Below are 13235 nucleotides of genomic sequence, written 5' to 3' on the forward strand. Positions count from 1 at the left end.
CAGGACAGCTGCTGGACAGTCCTCGATGAGGGCCACCTCCCTATGGAGTGCCACTCTTTGCCTGATGAGGACGACGGGTATCAGTGCTTGTCAGTTAGTAACCAGAAAGGTAATCCCTGGTTAAAATGTATCCCCTTTTTGGGAATCCATTTTCAACCATCCCCAATCTCACCCTCTGTTTCTTTTTTTATCACCCAGTAGTCCTTTGACATTTTTCTCGTGTTTTTTAGGGTCATCCTGACACAGTGTGTTTTAAGTGCATTATATGACGGTTCAGGGGACTAACCAGTGTATTTCCGTTTGCAACTCAACCCTTCGGCAAAAACAACGGTGTGAGCAAAGACTAAACAAGCATGGCACTGGTGCTTTCCTAACAGCCCAAACCTGTTGCATGTCAATGTATGTTACATTGAGCGCATGGGAAGTGATTATTTTGGCTTTTGTGGTTTGGCACGATACATTCAACCAGCCCACCTTTGTGTGTGAATATACTTGCATGACAGTTGATCTTATTTTAGATTGATGACTGTTTCAACTTGGAGACATATTGACACCAGTTGCATGTATTTCAATGGCCTTGAGCATGATGGGGAAAGATAAATGATACTGGTAGAGAACTTTTTTTTCCCCCCTGTACAACATAAACCCTGTTCAGTCTGCATATAAAAGTGGCTGGCTGCACATGCAACATTGTTCCTCCGCTAGTTGGGCAGAAGTTGGGTTGAGCAATAATTTGCCTATGCCATCAGTGTACCAGGATGGTAGCTCATTATATTCAGTTAAGTCAGCCAACAGCTATCACTGACCTTTCTAGCAGCCTCCGATCTCATGATTAGATCCCACCCTGCTGTTATGGTACAGTGAGAGGGGACTCTCAGGATTCACTTTTGGCCTAAGCATGTTGTGGGAAAATCTCTAAACCACATGTTGAGCTCCAATTTACTTTATTCTCTTTGCCAGGTAGTAATGTGGAAACACATGCTTATGGTTGCTATGTCAAACGAGTGCATTTTCTTTTGTAGGCGGTTTTCTGAATCAGCACAGAACTTTTCAAATACTTCAACAGGCACATTTCCTAAAATGATAAAACATGAAAATGGTACAATGTATGAAAGTAGGTGGTGTAGGTACACTACAAAAGTATGTGGACACATTCTCGTCAAAAATCTAATTCCAAAATCATGGGCATTAATATGGAGTTGGTCCCCCCTTTGTTGCTATAACAGCCTCCACTGTTCTGGGAAGGCTTTCCACTAGATGTTGGAACATTGCTGCGGGGACTTGCTTCCATTCAGCCACAAGAGCATTAGTGAGGTCGAGCACTGATGTTGGGCGATTAGGCCTGGCTCACAGTCGGCGTTCCAATTCATCCCAAAGATGTTCGATGGAGTTGAGGTCAGGGCTCTGTGCAGACCAGTCAAGTTCTTCCATACCAATCTCGACAAACCATTTCTGTATGGACCTCGCTTTGTGCACGGGGGCATTGTCATGCTGAAACAGGAAATGTCCTTCCCCAAACTGTTGCCACAAAGTTGGAAGCACAGAATCATCTACAATGTCATTGTATGCTGTAGTGTTAAGATTTCCCCTCACTGGAACTAAGGGGCCTGATCCATGAAAAACAGCCCCATACCATTATTCCTCCTCCACCAAACTTTACAGTTGGCACTATGCATTCAGGCAGGTAGTGTCCGTCAAACCCAAATTCGTCCATCGGACCACCAGATGGTGAAGCGTGATTCATCACTCCAGAGAACTTGTTTCCGCTGCTCCAGAGGCGTTGTTGCTCATAGACGTTTCCACTTCACAATAACAGCACTTTCAGTTGACCGGGGCAGCTCTAGCACGTCAGAAGGTGACGAGATGACTTGTTGGAAAGGTGGCATCCTATGACGGTGCCACGTTGAAAGTCACTGAGCAGCCATTCTACTGCTAACGTTTGTCTATGGAGATTACATGGCTGTTTTCTTGATTTTATACACTTGTCAGCAACGGGTGTGGCAGAAATAGCCGAATCCACTAATTTGAATGGGTGTCCACATACTTTTGTATATATAGTGTATATTTCAATGACGGAAGTAATTCAAAAGGAAATGGACGAAAAAAGAAGAGGCACATTGTTTGCCCTATTAAGACCCCATGAATGTTTTGGGGTAAGGCATTCCACAGTTTACAAGAAGTAGGTGTTTAAAGGTACTGAAAATGGCTCCAGATTACGAAGTTGTAAAATAAATGTAGTGGTGGAAAGTTATGCATTTTCACCCTGACCAGGGTGGTGTATTTGGAGTTTCAGTAAGTGCTTAAATTCATATCATCAGTCTTTACACTATCTCTTTTTACGGCACTGCTATCTCTAACACAGCATGCTCCACTGACAGGCTTTAGTGGACAAGATGTCTCTGGTCCGACACTAAGTGAATCTGTGGAGTGAATCTGAAAAGTCTCAGAAGTGTAGGAAACACCAATGTGATTCTCTGAAACATTCAGAATATGTGCCAGCTAAATTAAATAAAAGTCACATTGTAAATGACTGTAGGACAAGTCATACTTTGCACTCATGTTAGTGAGTGAATTAGTCCTTGAGGGCAGGAATTTTTATTGCCGCTTCTAAGAGCAGTAGTTCAGCAGTGAGGCTGAGGCATCTGTGCTTGGTATTGCCTATTAGAGCTGCCTTGAGGTACAGCTCTATCTATCCATTACAGCCTATCATCTTAGTCGAGACCAAAAAAAAATCCCACTAAAAGATCATCTGGTAGCACTCATCCACATAATGGTCCCTCAGACACTACAGGCTGACTCTCAGGTATGGATTGATGGTTGAAGTCCATCAGCTGGCGCAAAACAAATGAGTTTTGGGTGTAACCTAACAAATGGCTCTCTTATCATATTACTCCCTTTCTGGGCGATCGCTGAGATGCTGAGCACACAATTGCCTTAAAACATGCACAAATGTGTGATTTACTTTAGTAAAAAAAAACTACTCGTATGGTACCTGTTACGATGGCAGAATTATTCGATTTTCTGAAGTGAACTGCAGTGGTGCAGTTCAGTGTTGAAATGTTAACAGAGTTAACAGGTTGACGGCTTCAGCTTTCATTAGACTGCAGGACACGGTTGAATTGCCGAGCTAATGTGTCACAACCTGTAAAGACCAGGCCTAAAACTTAATATGGGTAATTTTCCAACCCCCAACACACTTCCACCACATCCTTCCCTCGCTGGTAAATACTTTCATAGTGTTTGGTGTGCTTCGTCATGGCTATTATTTCAAACACTTACCGCTATCTACATTTCCTATGGCCATCGTGTGTGGGAGAGGGCACTTTCTTTATCCCTATCTGTACCCGTTCATGCCCCTGCTAGTCATTTGAATGGTGATGGGCCGCCTATGGAACAGTCTCTCATCGCCTCCCTTTATAATTCTGAGCCGGAATTTGGGCGAGTGCTTGGTGTGTTCACAGGGGGTTGTCATGTTGACTTCATCAGAGCCCTGCACAGCAGACTACAATGAGGCAGTTCACACACTTTCTATATGGAGAGATGTGTGTGAGGGTCACTGCCTGTGGGAACATTGCACTGCTATTGACCTTGTGCATGAGTGGATCAGATAGTGGGTAGTTCTATCACGTTAACAACTGGGAGCACCCCAGTGGCATGAAAACAAATGGTTTAACTCATTAGCCATTTTAGTCATGTCTATGGTTTAGTCATGGTCACTTGCTTTCCTTTGAAAGATAAGCGGTCACAGATATCAGGGTTGTTGGGGTCAATTGCATTTACATTTTATTTGTTTTAACGTGGTAAATTGGGGACATTTCCTAGAAAGTCCTCTTTGAAAAGAAGGAGACATTGGGTAAGGGCACTGACTGACCTAGTATGGGGTCCATTCCTACAGTGGTCAGCAGGTGGCGCTAGTAACTAGTTATCCATGTTCTAAGATACCCCAGTATTTCTATATCATTAATGATATTCTCCCTTCAATGTGTAAATATACCTGAAAATGAATGAAATTGTCTCCGTGAATTGTGTATACATTGGCCAATGTATAGGATGATGCTCCGTATGAATCGTATGACCAATGGGAAAGAAGAATGACCTGTAATATTTGTTGGTACATCTCCCATGCATTGTTTTCTTTTTGTTTTGTGTTGCTATGTATGCACTTACATCCTTCAGTAGGCCTATTGGCCATTTCATAGACTATAGGCTATAGGCCTGCCTACCTCTGGAGGGATAGGGTGGGTGGGAATAGAGATAGGAAAGTCATGTTGATGTTAGGTAGTATATATCCAATTTGTAAGTCGCTCTGGATAAGAGCGTCTGCTAAATGACGTAAATGTAAATGTATATGTTTGTGTATGTGTATGTATCTTGTTTGTTTATTTTGGTCTTGTCTGAATAAATAAACTATATAAAAAAGGAGATTGCTTCACAAAAGGGCAATCTGCAGTTCAAACAATAACAAAGTAGGCACCCTGCCTCTGTTTTAAATAGCGGCGGGATGTAGAAATGTAACCACTCTTAAATTCATTCACTATGGATGCAAAGACTAACCAGCCATGATTTCAAAATTATAGTTTGAACAATGTTTTATCCACAATGCAGTGGTTCCTTGCAGGGAGTCTAATATTGTATCCCATGACAGGAAGGCTTAAAGCTGGCACAGATCTCACGCAGGTGTTTGCCAAGGAAAAGTTTTCTAAGCTGCACTCTGAGGGTTCCAATTATGGGCACAATGTTCTCAATCATTCATTGACAGAAGCTCCTAGCTCCCTTGTTTCTGTTACAATGGGAAGGCCAATTAAATTGTCCTTAGTATGGTAGAGATACAGAAGTAATTTTCAGCTGGAGGATGACCATGCGGAGTACCTCTTGATTTAACAGTTTTCAATTACTTTTCGTAATTTTGGTTGCCATTTAGTTTTTTCCAGAGCTATTCATTGAAGCATTGAAGGAACACCCTGCCAAATTGCCCAAGGTATAACATTCCGATCTCGTCATTTTCTGAGGTGATAGGATTAGGGCCCGGTACCGAGTCTGCAGAGCTTAAGTGGTACCCACTCCGTCAGCACTTGTCTTTTGGGAAATCGAGCTAGTTGTCTTTTCATAGCAAGTTGTGACTAAAAAAAGCCTGTGGGTGAAACTAGATCTGGTCGGCATAATAGGTTAACTGTTCCATAATGAGGGGGCTTGTGTTCGGAAAACTCAGAATGCTGTAGGAGCACACAGTGCCAGGAAAAGGAGGACTCGTGCAGTAGGTTTGGCAAGGCACATCGAAAGATCAGATGACCATATCATAGGAAAATGAGGTAAGGGCATTAAGAACATTTTTACATTTACATTTTTAGTCATTTAGCAGACGCTCTTATCCAGAGCGACTTACAGGAGCAATTAGGGTTAAGTGCCTTGCTCAAGGGCACATCGACAGATTTTTCACCTAGTCGGCTCTGGGATTAGAACCAGCGACCTTTCGGTTACCGGCACAACGCTCTTACCCACTAAGCTACCTGCCGCCCGTGGAAGGTGGAGAGGAGGCAAAACTTTCCCTCCAGAAGGAACTCTATGATCTCAGACTGAGGGACTAGGCTCTGTTCAGGAAAAGGCTCTGTTTGTCTATTGTCACAAGACACAGATCTTTGTCTTTTTGTTTTATCCCAACAACCCTGAGACACCCCCATGGGTCAGCCAAAGTGCAACGCCCCTGCAGACGTTTAGGGGTTAAGTGGTGCCTTGCACAAGCGCAGGAGATGATGACTAGGACTTTGATGCCAGCAACCCTCCAGTTGCTGGCCCACTCCCCACCAGACTTTTTACCATTGAGAACTGGCAGAGAGAGTGAGGGGGTTTGTGTGTTGACCTGCAAGTGCAGGCCTGCCCGTCCGTCTGTGGCCCCTCGAGGTGTCACTCTCACTTTATCCTGACTAACATCTTGTGGGGCAGTGCGAATTACGATTTATTGTTTTCTGTTAACGGGGCAATAGTCATGAACCCACAACACCCTCTGGTCTTTTGAATGGGGCCCTCACCTGCAGCAACAAATGCCTAGTCCTGTTTAGGGTCATATGTCTTGCTTACTTAGGTAATATGTGACCGACTGGCTCGATACGGTCTTATGTAGCAACATTTGAAATTGTGTTTTTTACATTGGATAAAAGTAGAGACAGAGCTAGAAAATTGTATATCATACACTGCAGTTCAGGAACAATGGGAAAGTAATTCTGCTTTGAAAGTTGATAAACTTGTAACCTCACTTTTGAGAAAATGGCCTTTCAATGTTTTGGTATGCCTACTGAGAGCTCTTCTTTGTCTACACCCATTTGGCATCGTTCACACCCTCTTAAGCTTTAGCCCCACCCATCTCTTTAAGGGTTGATCAGAGCGTTCTGTCCTAACAGCAGTCTAGCACCCAAGCTAACTGGCTAGCTTGCTAGCTACTTCCAGACACAAATGAGAAAACAGCGCACTCTGACCATTTTACTCACCCAATCAGAGCTGGTTAGGCTGTTTTTATGTTATCCAGAGCGTTGGTGACTGCAACTGTGCTGCTGGCAACAATTTACGTTTTTTTGCCAACGTTTACTCACACCGGCCATATTCAACGGGTGTTGAGTGTTCATAAATTTGTCAGTTATTCTGCGCTCTGGCACACTCAGACGAGAGTGCTCTGAAATCGGAGTAGATAGCCAGAGCGAATTTACCAGCTATGTCTATCAACAGCTGTCACAGTGACATCATTAACATTCTATTGAAATGGTTACTTGCATAGTGGAGTCTTTTGTTAAGACATGTAGCTAGCTAGCTAAACAATGAACCATAATCCCAACTCATGACGTAACTACCCTGCATGAATCTGCAGGTAGCTAACAAACCAGGTTCAATGTTAGCTAGCTAACATTAGGCTATAACTAGCAAAGCAAATGGCTCTGAGATACGAATAATATTACTACACAGATCATACACGTAATGTTAGCTAGCGATCCAGCCAGCTAACGTTAGCTAGCTAGCTAACAGTACACTTTAACTTGAAATGAAAATTAATTGCTGACAAAATTAGAAATGTGTAATATCTGAAAATGTAGCTAGCTAGACTATCTTACCCATATACATGGATGGACGCTTCTCCCTCTGTCACAGATGCCATGGTTGCCCTTAGTTTGAAGATGTAATCCGGAGAGATGTTTTGTCCATCTCCTTAGCTATCATACTCTAATTCCACTGATTTGAAAACTCTGTCCTCCAGAAAGTGGAGAGCAACACTTATGCAGTTCTACTCCGCAAGATATATATATATATATATATATTTTTAAGCTGTGTTAGACAGGATTACCTACACATACTAACCAGCTCAAATAGACAGAAGCGCGCTACATGGCAGACCAATTCGAACTCATCTCTCGGCATGTCCAGCCCACTCATTATCTCAGGCAATCATGGCTTGCGGGAAGATTGCTGTCTTTTTCTGTGGCTAAACCAACTAGGCTCGTAATTTAACAATTGTATTCTTATTTACAGATGGCATACAAATGTGTTATTAAGGCACATGTAAGTTCACATTTTCCAGAAGGCATTTCTGGCCAAAAATGCATTAAAAAAAAAAAAAGTTATGTTCAAATGGCTCTCCTGTGAAGTAGTGACGCGCGACATATGCCTAGTTTCCTGAAACTAGTCACATATACAGAATTATGCATGCTGAACTTTTAAATCCAACATTATAGTGTTGATATGCACACATTGGTGTCTAGCTGGGTTGGAGAACAGAACATGACCCAAATAGAGAGTTGTTTGGCTTTTTCATCAATTGTGTCAAATTATGTTCTAATCTCTCTGGCACCGATAGATTGACGATGCAATAAGCGAGACACAGGAAGGGGCCGCTGTTATTTCAGACCATATACACCACACCTTTTTTATATTATGTTTATAGGAGTGCTCTTCCATAGCTTTGGCATTGGGTTAAGTAGATTACCTCATATGTTTTACCTTTCAACCTAACCCCCTGCAGGCCCTAATGGCCTACACTTCTCATAGCTCCCCAGGAGGACGTTGAACCTTGTGTAATGACTCATATAACGTGTTTATCAGTCATCTGAAGTTTCTCAAATAATGTTTTGTAAAGGCTTAAAAAAACATGTCAGCTGATACTCCAAAGATGATCAAACAAATATGTAGAGGCTTTGTAGAAAAAGAAAAAAAAACATTTGTTTTTCCATTTGAGGTTCCTTCTTTATCCTTGACTGATAAGATTTTTATCTCCCATAATGTTCAATATTTATAAAGATATATTGATTTATATTTTGAATTAGAATTATGATGAAATAGGACAATTTGAGAAAGGTTATTTTCTTATCACTGTGCGATAGAGGTGCATTTTCTCACTACAAATCACAATATGCAGATTTGGGGTCGAGAGGACACACAGGTCTTTGTGTTCTCTGTTTATTTCCAAAACTTCCCCCATTATTATGCACTGATCCCAGTTCCAGTCACCCGGGGTGATGGAAGAGGGAGTGCAGATATTTGGGGAACACAGCTGTAGGTTTCCTGTTGCACTGACATGATGACATTTAACAGAGGTCACCTAATTAAAGGAGAACTGGTGTGTGTGTGTGCGCTGAAAGATGTTGGAGTAGAAGTCAGGAATTCCATTTAATAAATTCCATCAAATGAATGAATTCACTGATTCCATTCAGAAATGTATCATTATTATTATTATATATATTTTAAATGTAATTAATTTCTTATGTAGAATTTATCCTTATGCAGATTATACAGTGCATAATTGTCTTCTACTTACAAAACTACAGCCTGATTACCCTTAGACCTATGTTTCTTTGTGATGATCTTGTGATGCACAGAGATCCTAATTCTGTGTTGTGATGAGTGTCATAAGCATTCGGTTTAGATGTACATCTATAACCCCCGGAACAAGAATCTGGGTGGTAAGGTCTCAATGGTCTTTTCAGTACTTGTAGTGCATCTGATCTAACTGAAACATACAGTGTGAATTAACTCTGATTTCATTTGCGGTCCAATCAAGGATAACCGTCCTCCCTTTTTTAGATTAGATTAACTTTTTTTCCAAAACATGATTGCGTGAGAAAGTGATTCACATTTCGAAACACATTGGAAAAAGCAGTCGGAGGCACTTGTTTGAATAGACTTTGGTTTTGTAAGCTTTCTCTATCAGACTTCCCGTTTTCTGTTAAGCTGTGTCACTTTGTTAACGATCTTGTTAGATCCTAACGAGTTACTTCAAAGTCATACAGACAACGAAAAAAGGTTCACACACTGGTAGTACACTTTGTGCCTTGCAATATTGCATACAGTCGGTCATATCCCCCTTGGATCTATTTGAAATGCTGTCGTTTGAAATCAAAATAAGTATGGGGTCACTTAAAGTAATGATTCACCCATTTTGAATGCTATATTGTTTTTGCGCATCTCTGAGCGATATTCTGCCGATTCCCTGGGTCATTTCATGTTTTCATCATTATCTGAGCAATTGCCGTTCAAGCATACAGAAATTTGGTCTGTATGACATAGCATTGCGATAAAGCCGCTCTCACTACACTGGAAGTTAATAGGAATACGACTTTTAGATCGCGAAAACGTCTATCATACACGTTAGATTTCAATACTGGCCGATGTCATTACGCGGGGGGTTGTCTTCTCTTGAATGAGCCATTGATCATACTTTTGCGATATTCCTACCTCGAGAACTTTAACAGAGGGTCTAACACATTTCCCCTATTTGTCTGCCTCTTTAGTGCATTGCATGGTGCCCGTTGCGAATGTCACATCGATATGGTGAGATTGTAGACTCCTAAATTGATAGTGCAGTTTGTTTAGGCGATTTTACAGCGAAATAGCTATTTCACATGCTGATATTGACTTTAGTATTATTGTAGTACGTCCAGCCAGCCCATAGAGAGAGCATTGCATTGTGGGCTTTGTAGTCGACTTGAGCTGCAACAGATTACGCAACGATTTTCACATGTTGCTACCAACCTTATTATAAGGACAACATGAAACATTTGTTCACAAAAATATTGTTCTCACATATTAGTGTTATATAACACTGGAAATTATAGGAATGAGTGGCACCACATCCTAATAGGGTAATTTTTACAAATAAAAATATATAAATTCATTAAATATGCACATACTGTATTTGCATATCACACAAATACATTTTTCTGGACATTGGATGAAGTCGGCCTACATTTTTGTATTTCATTTTGTTAAGACACTCCAGGACTGGACTTGTACATAGCAGATTGTGGATAAATACTTTTTTCATCTTATCTGTAAATACTTTTGAAGAAAATGTCATCTAGAATAAAAATGTGACAACATATCAACAATTACCTATGTATAAGTCTGAAGAATATGTTTAAGGATAACCACACACACTGTGATGAATGCAGATGCTTCTGAGAGGCTGAGAAAAATGTGTTGGCGTGTAGGAAGAGTCTGACTTTTGGGAAATGGCAGTTAAAGTACACTGAATTTAGACTACCAAATGCCAAACACCTATTTAGACCCGATACCCATCTCTTCTATTTAGACCCAATACCCACTACTACACATATTCCGGTTTGTAACATTCTCTATGAAAAGGGCTTTTATATTATGTGTGATGATACATTTCCATCAACTTTTGTACATTTCTTTTTAGATGGACCAAAATACAAAATAATCTCAAAATTGATAAGTAGATGCAAAAATGTCATTTTTGCCTGTGGTGCCTGGCCTTAACTGACCCCCATGTTAAAACAATCTGAGACTGGCTAGCATGGAGTTCCCCTTATCCAATGTCAGTGAGGGAAGAATGTCATGTCGGCATGCATTCACAAGGGACTTTGGGCTAAAATACCTCCGTCTGTTGAAGGGATCTAGGTTCTTATAGGTCCCAGGAGAAGTGTTCTCCCAATGCTTTTTGGGGGGATGTCAAAGTTGCTATTATTATTATTTTTTATTTTTTTTTATATACTTTGTTTATTGAATTTTCAGTACCAGCATTTAGTAAATAATTGCACTTGAAAGTTATATGGTATGAATATGGAACAACAATTTGAAGACAACGATACAGCAAAACATAGAGAGACAGACCTGAAAGAAAAAATAGACATTAAATACATAAATAAGATAAAACACAAAAAAAAAAAAAAAAAAAAAAAAAAGGAAAAATATCTGTTTTGATCCAGTTGTTATAGGTCAGCTAGCACAGTTATTACCGTCCTTAACATCCGAGATGTCGTATATGCACATACCAGGCTTCTTACATCACCAATATATAAATATACATCACTCTGGAACTGCAGGGAAATGTATTCTTTTAACATAAGAAAAGAAGGGAGCCCACTTTGCATAGAATTTGTCTACAGACCCATTGAGTGTCTGTTTTATTTTCTCCAACTTTATGCAATTCAAAATAGATTTAATCCAAAGAGCATGAGAAGGGGCTGCAGAGGATTTCCATCTAAGTAAAATTAATCGTCTACGCTAACAACGTGACAAAGGCAATTACATCCTTATTCATTTTGGTCAATTGTATTGTGGGTAAGGAAACTCCAAATAATGCAATGAGAGGGTCTGGCTCGATCTGTGTGCCGCTTAATTCTGAGAGTGTGTTAAAGATGTCTTTCCAGAAACCAACAAGAGATGGGCAGCACCAAAACATGTGCACATGATTAGCAGGGGACTGGTTACATCGAACACAATTAGGGTTCACATCCTTGTAAATTTTTGATAGTCTTGCTTTGGTCCAGTGGGCCCTATGAATGAGTTTGCATTGGATGAGGCCGTGTCGAGCGCAAATAGAAGAGCTATGTACCCTTTTGAGTGCCCCTTCCCATAGTTCATCAGATATTTCCTCACCCAGTTCCTCCTCCCAAGAGGATTTGATATTGTTTAATGAGATGGCTTGTAGTGAGCAAATTTGACTATAGATTATTGACAATGTGCCTTTCTGATTAGGAAGTGGGGTGAGAAATGTGTCGAACTGTGTTCCACCAGAAAGGTTGGGGAATCCTGGATCTATGCTGCGGACGTAACTCCGGACTTGTAAGAACCTAAAAAAATGATGTCTGGGGAGACCAAATTTAGCTGATAATTGTTGAAACGTACTAAATGTATTGTTAGTATACAGATCTCTGAATCTTTTAATACCGAGATTAGACCATGTTGAGAAAGCACCATCAATCATAGATGGGGGAAAAAGCTGGGTTTGAGGCTACCGGAGCCAAGGAAGAGGTTGTTTGAAACCCAAAGTGGCGCCTAAATTGATTCCAGATCTTCAATGTTGTTTTGACACATGTATTATTGGTGAAGGAGGAGTAAGGGCCTGTAATAGAGGAGTGAGCGAGGGAAGACAGTGATGCCGGTGTAGACGAGGCAGCCTCCATCTCCAGCCAAGTTGGGGGTGGGAATATCACTCTGCTCTGCAACCAGTACTGAATGATCCTAAGGTTAGCGGCCCAATAATAGAATCTGAAATCTGGTAGAGCTAGACCGCCGTCTGGTTTGGGCCTCTGCAAGAGCTGTTTTCGCATCCTAGGAGGCTTTTTGTCCCATATAAAGGGGTAGAATTAGGCCGTCGATCTTTTTGAAAAATGTATTGGGTAGAAATATTGGAAGGCACTGATAGAGGTATAAGAATTTAGGGAGAGTATTCATTTTAATAGAGTTAATTCTAGCAACTAAGGAGAGGTGTAGCAAAGACCACCGTTCCAAATCGTCCTTAGTACGGGTTAAGAGAGGAGCAAAGTTGGCTTGAAAAAGGTTTTCAAACCTAATTGTGACATGTACCCCGAGATAAATAAAACTACTGTGAGCTATTTTAAATGGCAAGTTATGTAAAGGGGATTTTTTTGCAGCCATGTTAAGTGGCATCAATTCACTTTTACTGAGATTTAGTTTATACCCTGATAAGTGACCGAAGGATGCGAAAGTGGCAAGGGCAGCAGGGACAGAGACAGAAAGATTGGATGTGTATATTAATAAATCATCTGCATATAAAGACAGTTTGTGTTCGTGCCCGTATCTGACTATGCCTTTGATGAGGGGGTTGGAGCGAAGTGCTATTGCAAGTGGCTCTATGGCGAGGGCAAACAGTAAGGGACTTAAAGGGCAACCCTGACGTGTCGATCTTTGCAAAGGGAAGCGATCTGATTGAGTGTTATTAGTCCTGACAGAGGCTTGGGGGGATGAGTACAGAAGTTTTATCCAGGTCA

At 41.0% G+C, this 13235-nt stretch overlaps 1 protein-coding gene across 5 annotated transcripts in view; it reads left to right on the plus strand.

Annotated features, from left to right (window-relative positions):
- The window catches only part of LOC121550843 (collagen alpha-1(XVIII) chain), a 185118-nt gene that overhangs the window by 94187 nt on the left and 77696 nt on the right, over positions 1-13235 (plus strand). The window lies entirely within an intron of this gene.

Source organism: Coregonus clupeaformis, chromosome 4 (assembly GCF_020615455.1).
Source record: "Coregonus clupeaformis isolate EN_2021a chromosome 4, ASM2061545v1, whole genome shotgun sequence".
NCBI classification, from domain to species: Eukaryota; Metazoa; Chordata; class Actinopteri; order Salmoniformes; family Salmonidae; genus Coregonus; species Coregonus clupeaformis.